This window comes from Sturnira hondurensis, unplaced genomic scaffold (assembly GCF_014824575.4).
Source record: "Sturnira hondurensis isolate 20B ecotype Veracruz unplaced genomic scaffold, ASM1482457v3 Scaffold0006496, whole genome shotgun sequence".
In the NCBI taxonomy this organism is placed as follows: Eukaryota; Metazoa; Chordata; class Mammalia; order Chiroptera; family Phyllostomidae; genus Sturnira; species Sturnira hondurensis.
This window is the reverse complement of record NW_028079127.1, coordinates 15,560,636-15,574,397: the sequence shown is the minus strand read 5'-3', so window position 1 is coordinate 15,574,397 and position 13,762 is coordinate 15,560,636.

The following is a 13,762-nucleotide window of genomic DNA, read 5'->3' as shown; positions in this document are numbered from 1 at the left end:
GCTCCTTGGAGCCTGACGGCCGCTGACAGAACCCGCCTCCCACAGGCTCCCAACCCTGTGCAGCCCCAACCGCAGGGCCCGCCTGGGGGCACAGCTGGGAGGGCCCAGGCCTGAGGGGCGGCAGCCGAGACTCCCGAGCGTGGCACAGTGGCATTCCCACGTCGCAGCACACGCAGTGGGTGCTTCGGATGCGGCACCAGACAGCCCTGTGGGCGGCAGCTCAGAAGGCCCTCACTCCCGATCCACGGGGAGCCCCGGCGCCTCGGGCCACGAGCGCACACAAACTCCGGGAGGGCTGCAGCTGGATTCACCTCCAGGACCGCTGGCTCTCACCATCTTGTCGTCACCAGTGGGGAGGGAGGGTCTTCGCCCCACCCGCCTGCGTCTGCTCCCTCCGCCGGGGTGGGGGGGGTTCTGTCCTCTGGGCTCCGAGTGCACTTGCCGGCCCTCCGCCCGGATGCTCAGCCGTCCACCTTTTCTTCCCCGACTTGATTAGTTGGCCTCATGGTGGAGCGAGGACTTGAACTGTGGGCTGCTCACCCGCATGTCTGCCGTCCCCGTGAGCCCAACCCATGGCAAGCAGTGTCACCCAGACAGACCCACGGGGGAGCCGGTGCCTGGCCACACGCACAGAGCTCAGGCTCACACGTACAAACGCAGGGGGCTGTTGGAAGCCACCGGTTTGTCACGTACGGGGCATCAGGGCCGTCGTGAATCACTGCTCCACTGGGACCCGTCCTCCCCTGAGGGAAACCACTTCTAACACCCAGAACTGGGTTCGGTTCACGCAGTGTGAAAAACGACTGAAGGCCATGGTTTGTGACGGAGGCACTGGGCACACGGGTATGAAAAGACCGAAACCAAAATGTGGGGTCTCCCTTTCAAAAGCTCCCAGAGGGAGGAGGAAGTGTGGCAGGCACCGAAGTCACACACAATGTCAGCAACGTGCGGTGAGCCGGGAGATGCGTCCGTTCGGTCCGGGGGGACTGCGAGGGGTTGGGGGGGTGTGGAGAGGCGGCCCATAGGAACTCGCAGGGGCAGAAACAAAATGTGGACCTCACGGCCCACTGCTGCCCACACCAGCAAGACACACATGGTGCAGACATTTCTACCGCGAGCACAGACTGAGAGTCCGCCATGCTGGCCTGGGTGCAGGCCCCAGACACACACGTGGATGAACCCAGGTGCTGCCCTCCCACCAGTGGGCACGACGCCACGAGGCCACGAAGAAGTTCACTGTGAAAACACAAATGCCACAGAGGCGAGGTCCAAATTGCCCTTGAACTGAAAAAGTTACTACCTACGGCTTCCGCTCACGGGTCCCAACTGAAGGCAGAAATAATGGCTGTGCCGCGAGACGTTCACGACCTGCTAAGAGAGTTTGTGGGTGGCCGCGTCTGGAAATGCTCAACTTAAAGAGGCGCCCTCTTGAAGGTGCTGGAACAGGAAGCCAGAGGCCACTTTTGTTCCCGGAGGCTCCCAAGGTGCCACAATTTTCTTAATGCCAAAAGCAGGCTGGAGAAGCTGGGGTGTGTTTTTCACGTGTGGTGCCCCTCAAACCAATGCCGACTGAACTCACAAAAGCAACTCTGCAAACTAATGTTGCAAACTAATGTAGCAGCCCTGTGAGGAGACCCACTGGAGTGTTTTGTGAGTGTGAGACAGGAGGTCAGCGCCCCTCGGTCTCTGCTGGGCTTGGCCCTGGGCCCCTGGATGGGTGGGAACGGGGTGGGGGGCAGGAAGGTGTGGACCTCGCTTGGACTGGAACCTGGGTCGTGGAATCGTGTAAAACAACCTCAGAAGCCCTTACCCTGAGGCCTGCCTCGGTTCTCACACTCGTGTGCACTGCTGACGTGTGCCCCTGACTAAAACAGTGGGACCGGCAGCGGCACACGTGTCCCTCACACACAGGAACGAACCCCTGGTGCCTAAGAGCCCTCAGGCTGCCATGTGGCGAAGGGGGCGGGGGGCTGTGTGGGACGGGCCACAAAAGCCCCTCGATGTCCCTGAACAGAAATGATGATGGTGTGAGCACCCTGGGGAGGGGCACTTCACGGAAAGTACAAAAAATGCTGACTCGTTACCCAAAAAGTGCCAAACGGACACCAGATCTGTGCTGCAGGAACCAAACTGGGGACAAATGATGCAGAGCAGCAGGAGACAGGGCACGCGCGAGTGCGTGGACCTCAGGGGACAGAGGTGCCCCTCCTTCTTCGCACAGGTTCTGGGGGGTGACGGCAGGTGTTCTCACCTCTGACTGTAAGAGGGACTCGAGGGCAGTGACTGCTACGTCACAGGAACTCACGCCGACTGAGGAATCCCCCCGCCCTGGACACCATTCTAACTCCTGACACGCATGAGTTCCTGTGACCGCACAGCGGCGACGGGACTTGGGGCCCCGCCAGCCCCGTCGGGAAGCCAAGGACACAGGGGCACAGAGAAGCTGGGGGTCGGCAGCCACACCTGCCAAGCTCAGGTGCTAGAGGAACTCTCAGGGTGGCCCTGGGGCTCTGACGGTCCCACAAGCTCGCCCCAGGTAACGCGGACACTGCCACCCTCAGACCAGAGTTTGGGGGACGAGAGTGTCAAAGACAGCAGAGCTCTGCCGCCTGTCTCCCCCAAGGTCACAGCCACCAGGAAACAGGCACGGGAGACGTCCGGGGTCCTTCTGAGTCAGGAACGGGCCTTTGTGTCCCATTTTCTATCGGGAGTTACAGCTGCAAGGCCTTTGCACAGGTCAGCAGGACAGGCAGCCAGAGGGCCGCACGGTGGTGCCTGCCGGACCCTGCACTGCTGGGAAGGTCTCGGGGCTGAATACAAACAGGGGGTCCCAGGTGTTGGAGCAATTAGCTCGCCATCTGTGCTTTGCAGTGTTCTGTACACGCTCCAGCCTGTGCAGAATGCACAATGAAACATCGCAGAGAACTGACGCGCTGGCCCAAATTTAAGGCTCTTGCCTGACAGAGGCCCAGTGCCTCTCAGGGCTCCAGACCTCCCTGCCGGGGAAGAGGAGTTCGGGGGGGTGGGGTGGACTGGGCACTGAGGGTGCGAGCCCAGAGCTGCCAGGGTCACAGGCGGTGAGAAGAGCAGGCCGGACACTGACCTCAACGGGAAGGCCGGCGGAGGCCTGAGGGACAGAGCCTGAGCTCCCGGGATGACCCTCAAGCCTGTGTCCTGGGGGCCTCCCTTTCTGTCGGGGTGTCGGCCTTTCGGCCCCCCGCAGCATTCTGGCTATGGCGAGTCCTGACGAGAGCAAGCAGAACGGGAAGGTGGGAACTTCCTACCTGATGTCTCTTTATATCTTATATCTGCTACTTTATATCTATCTGATGTCACAGGCAGTGGCACCTGTCTCGAGTTGAAGGTGGGGACTGGGGGAGGGAGAGGTGGCCGACTGGGAAGTGAATTTGCTGTCAGTCAGCCAGAGTCTAGTCTGAAAGAACGCAGAGACACACAGTGGGTAGTAAGAGTGTTAGTGGGTGAACGAGGGGATGCTCTGTGAACTTACTCAGTGCACCGGTGAGGACACCGGGGTGGGGGGAGGGGTGTCTGGGTCTCTTCCGGCCGTGTGACGACACGGGGGCAGGCGGGTGGCATGGGGACACGGATCGCACCAGCAGACACGTCCTGCTCAGAGCGCAAACCTAGAACCGTCTGCAGTGGCGTGGCTCTCACGGCAGTGAGCGGAGCCCACGAAGGCTGGCCCAGAATGTCCTCCCCAAACAGCGGACCACACGCCCCTGCGGCAGGCGAGGAGGCGGTGGCCTCCCGGTGGTGCTCGGCGGGCAGTAAAGGAGGAGTAAGGAAGGGGAGACCCAGCTTCCCTACTCTCCCAGATCCGCGTCCAGAATGCTTCCTGACGCGGGGGCCCGTGCGCCGCTGCCCACTCTGTGTTTAAGCCCAAATGTTTTATTCTCACGTTGAGGCTAGTCCGACGCGGCGGTTTTCCAGTTTCCAGCTGACCTGTTCTACCACAAGCCAGAGGCCGTTTCAGAAATCACCCAGTGCCTCCCCGCGGGGCCTGCCAGCAGACAGGTTGCTCTCAGGAGAGAGCGCATGCGTCTTAGCGTCACGGTGGCACATGGGCACAGTCGCCCAAGTGGAAAAGCGGTGGATCAGAAAATGGACATGTGTGTGTGAAATTCTGTAGGCGACCCGGGAGGAAGGTGAGTGGGGCACAGGTGTCTCAGAAGCATCTCTGAAGTGAGGTGACGTTCTCACATCACCACCCTCCGCCTGGGCTTTATGAATGTGCCGCGTCAATTTTCCTGTTGGCAACAAGCATTGTGTTTGCGTCAGTGAGTCCCGGAGCAGTGAATAGGGACCTCAGACTGCTTGTCACCTCCCCACCTGGGTCTCAGGACTGATGGTCACCTCCCCACCTGGGTCTCAGGTGTCCGTGTTTGCGAAGGTTCCTCCCCTGGCTGGCTCAGATCCAGGCGCCTTCCTGAGAACGCTAAGCAGGAGACCCGTCCTGCTGGTAAGCGGGCATCCGGCAAACACAGGGCAGAGCCGCCGTGTCCCCAAGCCACGCAGCCCCGGGAAAGGAGATGACGCCCCAAGCTGTTCTCTGTAACCTACGCCAGTTTCGGGATTCTGCCGTTTCTTGCTTCAAGTTAATGACCTAAATTTTAAATGTACGAACCCTGTGAAAAGAGGGGTGAGGAGAGCAGACGAACAGACGAACAGCAGGGAGAGGCAGATTTAGCGGGAAAGGATCGTCTCGGAGTCGCGTAGCCGTTTGTCTCGGAGGCTGGCATCCCGCACCGAACATGTGGCGCCAAGTTGTTCCCGAAGAGAAAGACGCCAGAGTAAACGCTAATTGAAAAAAGCGAAATGCATGTGAATGTTTGCAAGCCACACTGTTCTCCCGCAAACAGGGGCGGCCCACCCCGTGCTGGCTGAGTCTGGGGTCTGGAGCCGAGGCTGTGGGCTGCTTCCACAGCGAATTCACGGCACGAACCAGAGAGTGGGCCCTGGCAGGCAGCACAGGAGAATCCAGGCAGGGACACTGTGCTTGCCTGTTTCATAAACAAAAAATCAATTTTGCTGAGTTGAAATGTGGATAGAGTCTCGCAAAAATGAAAGCACTGTTTTTTAATCCACCTCAAGTAAACTATTAGATTGAATGTCTAGCTATCACGGGAAAATGGACATCTCAGCCCAGAATGTTGCTTGTGAGCAGAACGGTGAGTCGCACGTGAAAATAAGTTTCAGGCTTCTGAAACTCCCTCCACCCAGCGGCTTCGCAGCACGGTCACCACGCAGGTGCCTGCTCTGGGTTTAGTGCCCTGCAGAGCAGTCTCCAAATTCTCAACAGCTTTCTCTTTGAACTTGTGCTTTGTAAGTGCCATCCACGGGGCAAGGCATTGCGGGAGCAGTGGCCGTGCTTGTGTGACGTCACATTGGTGCTCTCGGAGCCCCAGACCTTGGTGCACCCACCCGCACCCCACCGAGGGAGCTGTGAGCAACACCCAGGGTGAGCACACTGTAAACTGGCCAGTTGCACCGCTGCAGAAGCCAAGGGCTGAGCGCCCTGGGACACCCTGTGCCAGAACCAGAATTTTGCTTCCAGTGCAGAAACTGAGCAAAGGCTTGTAGAGAAATACTAACAACCAGAGAACGCAGTTGTATCCCTTCGTTATTACTGCCCTGCCCAGGCCAACCACCAACTGGAGACTCCAAGGACCCAGGAGAGTGAAGGAGAGACCGGCAGTCACACTTCCCGGTCCTTCTAGACCCCAGGCACCCGGGGTGCCCGGTGAAGAGCGCAGGAGACCACACGCCCATCAGCTCACAGGACAACGCCAGGCAGCTCTGCCCAGTGTTCCTACAGCCCTGGAAAACAGAACACGTCTGCATGAGAAACCGCAACATACCAACTGCATGATTTCGGTGATTCTACCTATGAGCCAAATGCTCCTATATTCACATTTCAAACCCGCACTGCACAGTGTGAAGATGCGTGGTACAGTTCATGCTAAAATTAACATTTTTAATACTCCTTCACTTAGAGTGACATTAAACAGTGAATAAAGCCATCACGGCAACTCAAGAGACAGACGAAGGAGAGGCAGGAATGCGTTACCGGCACACGACACGCCATTCCGTGGCCTCGAGGAGGGTCCCCCACCCCACACCACCATGCCGAGCCAGCTGCCCGCCGTGTCCAGTGCCCCGGCTGTCACGGGGCAGAAGGCCTCCTCTCCAGACACCGCAGAAATCGTTTTCCAATCCTCCTCCTCCCTCCATTGTTTTCCCTGCTAAGGACCCTGAAGAGGCAAACCCAGAATCAGCCCCAGAGAGATTTGCCTGGTGCTCAAAATAGAAATGCCAAAATCCTTCAAGAACTAGCAACCTGATAAGAGAAGTGAGCAGCTCTCTCTTGCAGGCACGCAGGCCCCGTGTATTTGTGTCTCTGTCACTAACCTGTAATTAATTGTGAGTCGTCTCCACTTCGTGTTCCTGTGTGCGGATAACGGCCCGGCCGCCGCCTCCATACCCACCTGCCTGCCCACCCCCCTCCAGACGTCTGTCCCGCCCCCAGTGGGCGAACTGGGCTCTGCTAACAGCAGCTCTCCGTGGCTGTCCTCTCAGCGCAGGACTTTGTCCCTTCGACTCTCTGTGTCATGGGGATGGACTGAATGATCGTGCCCCCCGATTCACGTGTGGCAGTCACACCCCAGTGTGATGACGTCAGCAGGGGCCTTGGGGAGGGGCTGAGGTCACCAGAGCGGAGCCCTCGCGATGGGGTCCGTGCCTACAGGCTCGCACGTGCTTGTCTGCCGTGAGTGGGTGTCCCACACGCCGAGTGACAACATAGGAAGTCTGTAGACCAGGGGCAGTCCTCGGCCACCCAGCCAGGCTGGGCAGAGGCGGGACCTTCAGCCTCCAGATGGGGGAACAGGCTCTCCGTGGATGCTGCCCGGCGGTGGGGCGTCGTCCTGGCCGCTGAAGCCCCCATCCCAGACTGCGCCCGAGACCCCTCCTCAGCCAACACCAGTGTCCTCCATTCACTAAGGTTTCGTTTTTCATCCTCCAGTTCCCGTTATCCCATTGATATCTGGGTGGGGAAGCAACATAAATAGAGCCACTGAGCAGGACATGCAGGCGGCCTGTGCACCGTCCCCTGCGGTGGAGGGCGAGGCCTTCCACGTGGTGACCTCCAGCTCCTGTGGGGCAGGTTTTCAGTTCAAGAACTGCAAACTTCGGGGCCCTGGCTGGTGTAGCTCAGTGGATTGAGTGTGGACCTGCGAACCAGAGGATTGCGGTTCGATTCCCAGTCAGGGCACATGCCTGGGTTACAGGCCAGTTCCCAGCAGGGGATGCACGAGAAGCAACCATACATTGATGTTTCCCTTCCTCTCTCCTTCCCCTCTAAAAATAAATAAAAAGAGAACTGCAAACTTTGGAAGTTTGACAAACTTTGGTGACCTGGCTTCTCGCCCAGGTTGCAGCCCCCTCGCCCCTCCCAGGTGCCATTGCTGCCCACCTATGTGCGCACCTTCCCTCCTCCACAGACTTGCCCCACCTGTCCATTCCCTGCCACTTCCACTCTCCCTGAAACCCGCCTGAGGAATCTGGCCCCAAGGAGCCAGCACAAAAAGACAGGGAATGGTATTGGGTGTCGGGGTGTCAGCCATCTCCGCTGTCCCATTGGTGGACCCACCTCTCTGCGGGCGTCCCTGCGCCTGTAACAGGGTGTGGACCACCGTTCCCTCAAGGTGTCCTCAGAAGCGTTGCAAAGCCCTGTCACAGGCAACCGACATGGGGCTCGGCACTCCGGCCACTGGCTCAGCCGGGGACAACCGTGTCTGGGACACCGGTCCTGTGTGTCAGTCACATGCCGGGAGCTGCGACCGCAGCAGTGAACAGAGCCAAGTCGCTCCCGGCCTCCCCGAAGCTGCCTTTCTAGTGCGGGATTCTGGCAGTAAGGGACCTCGGTAAAAAGCAAATGTCACACAGGGACACGTCCTGTGAAGTGAAGACGGTGACGGCAGAGCGTCTGGGGACGGGAAGGCAGCAGACGTCTTCCAAGGAAGCAGCTGCGTGAGTCCCGGGTGACGTGGGTCTGGAGCCAACCCGCTCACTGGTCAGGGGCGGAGCGCGCCTGCGCGAGAGCATGCGGTTCGTAACCTGGCGGCTCAGGGGAATGATTCATGCAAGGGTTCTTTTGCCTCTCCCCTGCCGTTTTTGTAAAATCTCACTTTTTCGCTGCATCTTGGATGCTGAAAACCTGCCGGTCCTCATTAGGCTGAGACAAAGAACCTGCTAGAACCACCCGCCCCAGCGCCGAAGATGAGAACTCTGTAAACTCCAGGACAGGACGCGCGCTCCAATCCAGGCCTGGGGGCGGTGCTCGGGAAGAGGAATGCGGCCGCACCCTGAAACGATTGTAAAAGACAGCAGACCTCTTCCCGCAGAAATAGGCGTCTAACTTAGAAACCGGCTACATTCCAATCTATCCTTTCACCTAAACACGTCCGCCTGTGGGGTTCGCAGCTATTGTCCTGCCTTTCTGTTCGCTGCCCAGTCTCCACCGGCAGAGCCGGGGCCCTGAGTGCTGCGCCGTGGTGCGAGACAGCGCCACCGGGGACCCTGCACGGGGTGGGGGCGGGGGAGCGAGGGGGAGATAATGCCACTTTAAAGTGCCTTGAGGTAAAAGGTGCCCCGTGAAAGGGGAGTTTTCTTTTCAGTTACAATACCCTAAAAAAAATACCTGCCATCTAAATGGCTGCTGAAACTTGACTGCAGAATTGCTTAGGGTGCTACAATCCGTCAAGGCCAAGTTCAATAACAACTCCATCCAGCATTCACACAGAGAAGGCCCACATGTGCCTTTATTTTATTTTTTTTTAATTTCCTGGGCTTCCGGCCCAGAAATTGGATGAGAATTTTATTTAAACCTGCTCTTGTGTATCGACTTTTGCTAAGTATCAGGCGTTCGGCCGACTCACACCTCGCTCTCCTCTTTGAGCAAAGGGAGGAAATAGAACAATACCTCTCTCTCCTGTGCGCCTGTTTACACACACCTCACCTGTTCTGACACTCGGAGCTGACTCACACTGAATGTCCATCAGGCCCTGGTTGGTGGGGCTCAGCAGATTGAGCACCAGGCCTACAAATCAAAGGGTCGCTGGTTCAAGTCCCAGTCAGGGCACAGGTCTCGGATGCAGGCCAGATCCCCAGTGGGGGGCTGGGAGAGACAACCACACAGTGATATTTCTCTCCCCCTCTTTCTCCCTCCCTTCCCTTCTCTCTAAAAGTAAATAAATAAAATCTTAAAATAAATAAATGTCCATCAGCTCTCCTACCAATTTAGACGCCCCCCACCCCCAGCTGCCAGACTCCAATCCCATTAACTCCCTCCCCCGCAGTGACCAGCTTCAGCCAGCACCGCTGGTCTGACATTGGAGGGGACTAAGGGTTGGGCGGGCGTGGCAAGGGGTACAGGTTTGGGTTTCTCTCTAACATGAAGAAGTGTGTCTGCCGTCTTCCTCTGTCATTCCACCGCCCGGGGCCAGCCCCCCACTCTCCCACTATTTGCACTAGACAGGGCACGTGTGGGTGCATGAGAAGGAAACACATCCGGAGACCCCGCCCTGGAAACACTGAGAAGGGGCTCCAGTGATGGAGGTGGGCGGGGCAGCCAGGGCACCTGCTCCGTGCTCGGCAGGTGCACAGTCTGCATGTAGTTTCTCAGTGCCTTCCGGAATATGCCACCAGTTCTACCCAATAAAACACCCCGTCACACTCAGGGGGGTTGGCAACATGCTCGCAGACTGCAAGCAAAGGATTATTTACAGCTCCCCATAACAAGGGGATTGGCCATAAACCACCTTTCCATCCCTATTCTGTCTCTTTCTCTGGCTAAGTAGAGAGACCTTAAGGAGCCCAAATTTACCGCAATTTAATTCTGATGGGAGAAAGCCCATTATTTTTATTTATAGTAGTGAGCTCTATCTCACCTTGCCTCCCCCCCCCATCAAAACTTAAATCACTTCAGTTTTTTTTAATGCAGCTACTCTCCTTAAAAGGAAGAACCGTTCCCTGACACAGTGGGGCAGGACCGAAGCGGCCCGCCTTGGAGAGGGTCCCCGCGGGTCCAGGCCACCGCCACAAGCTCCAAGGAAAGAGCTCATCACCGCCCCCAGGTGCTGGGGCCTGGGGAGCCGGTCCTTCCCGCCAGCAGCAAGGACGGGGTGCAGAACCCTGCATCCCTCCGGCCCTGGTTCTACTTCTCATCTGTTAAACCGTGACGGAGTTTCTCCGAAAGTTCAGGTTCCGTTCTGAGTTGCAGGGGACCAGACGGGAGCCCTTCGGGAACCGGGAGCAAGGCTGGGAGGGGGTCGTCAACACCGCGGCTTCCCTTGCAGGCCGGCCTGGCCTCCTGGGACCTCCGGGTCGCCGCCCGGGCTGAGGGGGCGTCGCCGCAGCAGGAGGACTCAGGGAGGAGGGGGCAGAGGGCACAGCGCTGGGCGCTCCCTTTTAGTCTAATTAAGCGACCTAGTAGGCCTTTTGCTAGGAACTTATGACACGTTTTCAAAATGTTGACCCCGAGGAGTCCACTCAACAGAGGGCTGGGAGTCCAGCACGCCCGGCTCACGGCGCCAGCTGCCTCCAGGGGACGCCTCACACCCCTGCAGCCAGCCCCTGCCCTTGACCCTTGGAAGGGAGTTCCCGGAACCCCATTCCCACCCATGGGCGGAGACCTGCCCGTCCAACCGGAGCTGAGCACTCACACCCTCATTTGCATCGTTACTGAGCAATCCAACAGCTCCGCAATGGCCGATCAGAATATGGAATCCCAATCACAACAGCGTATTTAGGGCACACCCTGCAAATTTGGGTTCCTCATTTGCATCAGAATGGACCAATCAAGGACCGGGGGGGACACTTTGCGTAAGGGGCCTCCCCTCTGTCCTCCAGGGGCTGCGTTTCCCGTTTGTAAACTGTACACCTGAACCAAGTTCCAACTTGTACCGCCCCCCGCCCCCGCCCCCGACCCCGACTGGGGGGGTTCGTGTTCTCATTAGACGGGTGGTAGTCACCTTTTGTCGACAGAATGTCAGAGAATCCCACAGTTCAGCCCCAATTCCTGTGTCCCTGACGAGGAGGGCCGTGGGTACCCTGCAAGGTCCTTCTAGAAACTGCGAAAACTCCCAGAGGCCACGGCAGGCCAGTGCCCGTGTCTGTCCTGTCCCAGCGGCCGCCCAACCTTCCAGGGCGCGTCTCCAGGACCTTGCGGTCACTCCCGCACTCCTGCGCAGGTAGGTGTCTCCAACAGAGGTCCAGTGACTGCAGTGACTGCGAGGGCCTCGCTGTCCACACCGAGGGCCGAGGCTTCCACAGGCGTCACTTAGGTCCGGCCGCAGGCCGCTGTCTGGAATTGTTCGGGACAATAAAGGTGAGCACGCCTCCCTGGAGGAGGGGTTAGTCTCAGAACCGACCGCTGGCAGCCTGAGGCCAGTTAATTTCCTCCTCTCTAATTCAGGGAACAATCAGAAACCCAAGCTCTCTGGGGAAAAGCCCAGAGCAGACGCTCCTCCATCGCGCCCTCCACTCCCGGGCGCGCAGCGCACCCTCCGGGACTGCCGGCTTCATTATCCACACAGCGGTCCCCGCGCCCAGCTGGGTGCCATCCCTGCCTTTAACCCCCGCGCTCCTGGGACAGCTGTGCGCACCGAGGCCACCCGGCGGCCACACGCTGCCCTGGGCTCTCCAGCGCCACCACCTCGGGCCCTGCAGGCCAGACACACTTGGGCTCGCAGAGCTTTGGCGAGGCGTGGGGCGTCAGTCTGGTAGGGAGTGAGAGAGGAGCTGGCGGGGAGCGTGGGCACGCTGGGGGGTGTGGGGGTGGGAGCACCGGGGTCGGGGCGCGAGCGCACTGGGGTGCGGGGCTGGGAAAGGGAGGTGGGCATGGGGTCAGAGCCTTGGGCGCGGACGGGGCATGCGGCCTGGGTTCCGGTGGGGCGTGGGCACGGGAAGCGCAGGGACCCGCAGGACATGGGCACGTGGGATGAGGAGCGTGGCCCCACGCGAGCCGCGTGGGGCAAGGGATCCGGTGGGGCGTGGACGCACGGGGGCGGGGCGCGCAGGGGGCGTGTGTTCTGGTGGGGCGTGGGCCGGGGGAGCACAGGGGACGCGGGGCGCGGGCGCACTGGCGGCGTAGGTGTATGAGGGTCGTGGGCGCACGGGGGCGGGGCGCGGGCGCGGGGCGCGGTTGGCTGCTCATCAGCTGCTCCGCGTGCGCGCCCCTGCTCACCGCGGTGGCCCCGCCCCCAGCCGCGAGGAGCGGCGGAGACGCCGGCAGCAGGACCGCGGCGGCGGCAGACACTCAGCCGGGCCGGCGGGAACGGCGCGCGGCAGGAAGGGCGCGCGGAGGCCGCGGGTCCAGGTAGGTCGGGATGTCCCTCCTGGAGCTGCGGGGCAGACTGGACGCGCTAGCTCCAAGGCCCCTGGGCTCCAAAGTTTGGGGAAGACCAGGCTTCTCTGGCCGATGTGCTTTGGGGCGCTTGTGTTCCCTTCCAGACGAGGGCTGTTTCGGGGTTAAAAGGCTGGCATCCGGCCCCAGAGGGGGACGTGCCCGCCCGGCCTTGTGACCGGCCCTTAGCGCCGCAGTTGACCCGGGAAAAGTTGGGGGGGAAAGTTGTGGACCCTTGGGACGCAGAAGGAGAGTCCCCGGCCTGTGGTCGGAGTGGGAGTGTGACGGTGGCGCGCCCCAAACCCCCTTCCCGCCGGGCTCTGGGGCCGCCGGGTGCAGACCCCTCTCTAGAGATCGCATTCTCTGAGCTTCCATCCGCGCGGCGGGGACGGAGTCCCTGTCGCATTAATTTGCCAGGTTTTCTCTGACGGGCTGTGGTCCGGGTTTGCTGAGCTCGGACCCGGGTCTGGGCTGCTGCTCCTCCTCGAAGGAGCCCCGCAGGGCTCCCCGCGCGGGTCACCGAGCGCCAGCGGGGCCGGCCGGCACCAGGCTCGGCTCGTGCTGCGCTCCGCAGGACCGCTGGCCCCGCGCCCTTCCCCGGATTGCATTGCCGGTTGATTGGCACTCAGGAGAGGCGCCCACGGCATGATTTAATAATAAACGCTGGCGCTCCGGCGAGGAGAGCCAGTTCCCCTCGCAGCCCTGGCGAGGGGGCTGCCGGTCTGGCCCCCTGCAGTCCGAACTGGGGAAACCAAGCGGGAGAGAGGCGGGCAGAGGGGGCGGGGGCTGCCCGGTGTGTGGGAGAGGTCGGAAGCCCCGGCCCATCTGGTGAGTAGGTAAATCCAGAAGCCGTTCAAAACGATGAAGCAAGAATAACTAAAAATACTGGGAAGACTGCGTGCGTGGCTTCTGTCTGCCCCCGCAGAGATGAATATCTCGCTGGCTGCAAAGAACCCTGATCTGTAAATAGATTAAAAACAAGAATTAATCAGAACAGTGAGTCAGAGCGCTTCAGACTGAAGGGAGGGGTAAGTGCCGTGGAAGCGCAGTCGTGTCTCAGTGTCAAAGTCAGCCGGGGCCTCTGCTCTGGAGCCCGTTTGGGGACAGAGGCAGGACTCTGTGGTAGATGCCAGGCAGGCCAGGCTGTGGCTCAGCCCTTTGCAGGGCGGGGGCCCTGGAGGAAGTTGCCGGTGACTGGCCCTGACCACACAAACACCACTTGAAAAATGCCCACTGCTTGCCAGTCCCTGGTCACAGTGGGCAGGTTCCTGGGCGAGCCCACAAGGACGATTGGTGGGGCTCAGCCTGGCATGTGGAAGGGGGGGAGTGTGCAGCCGA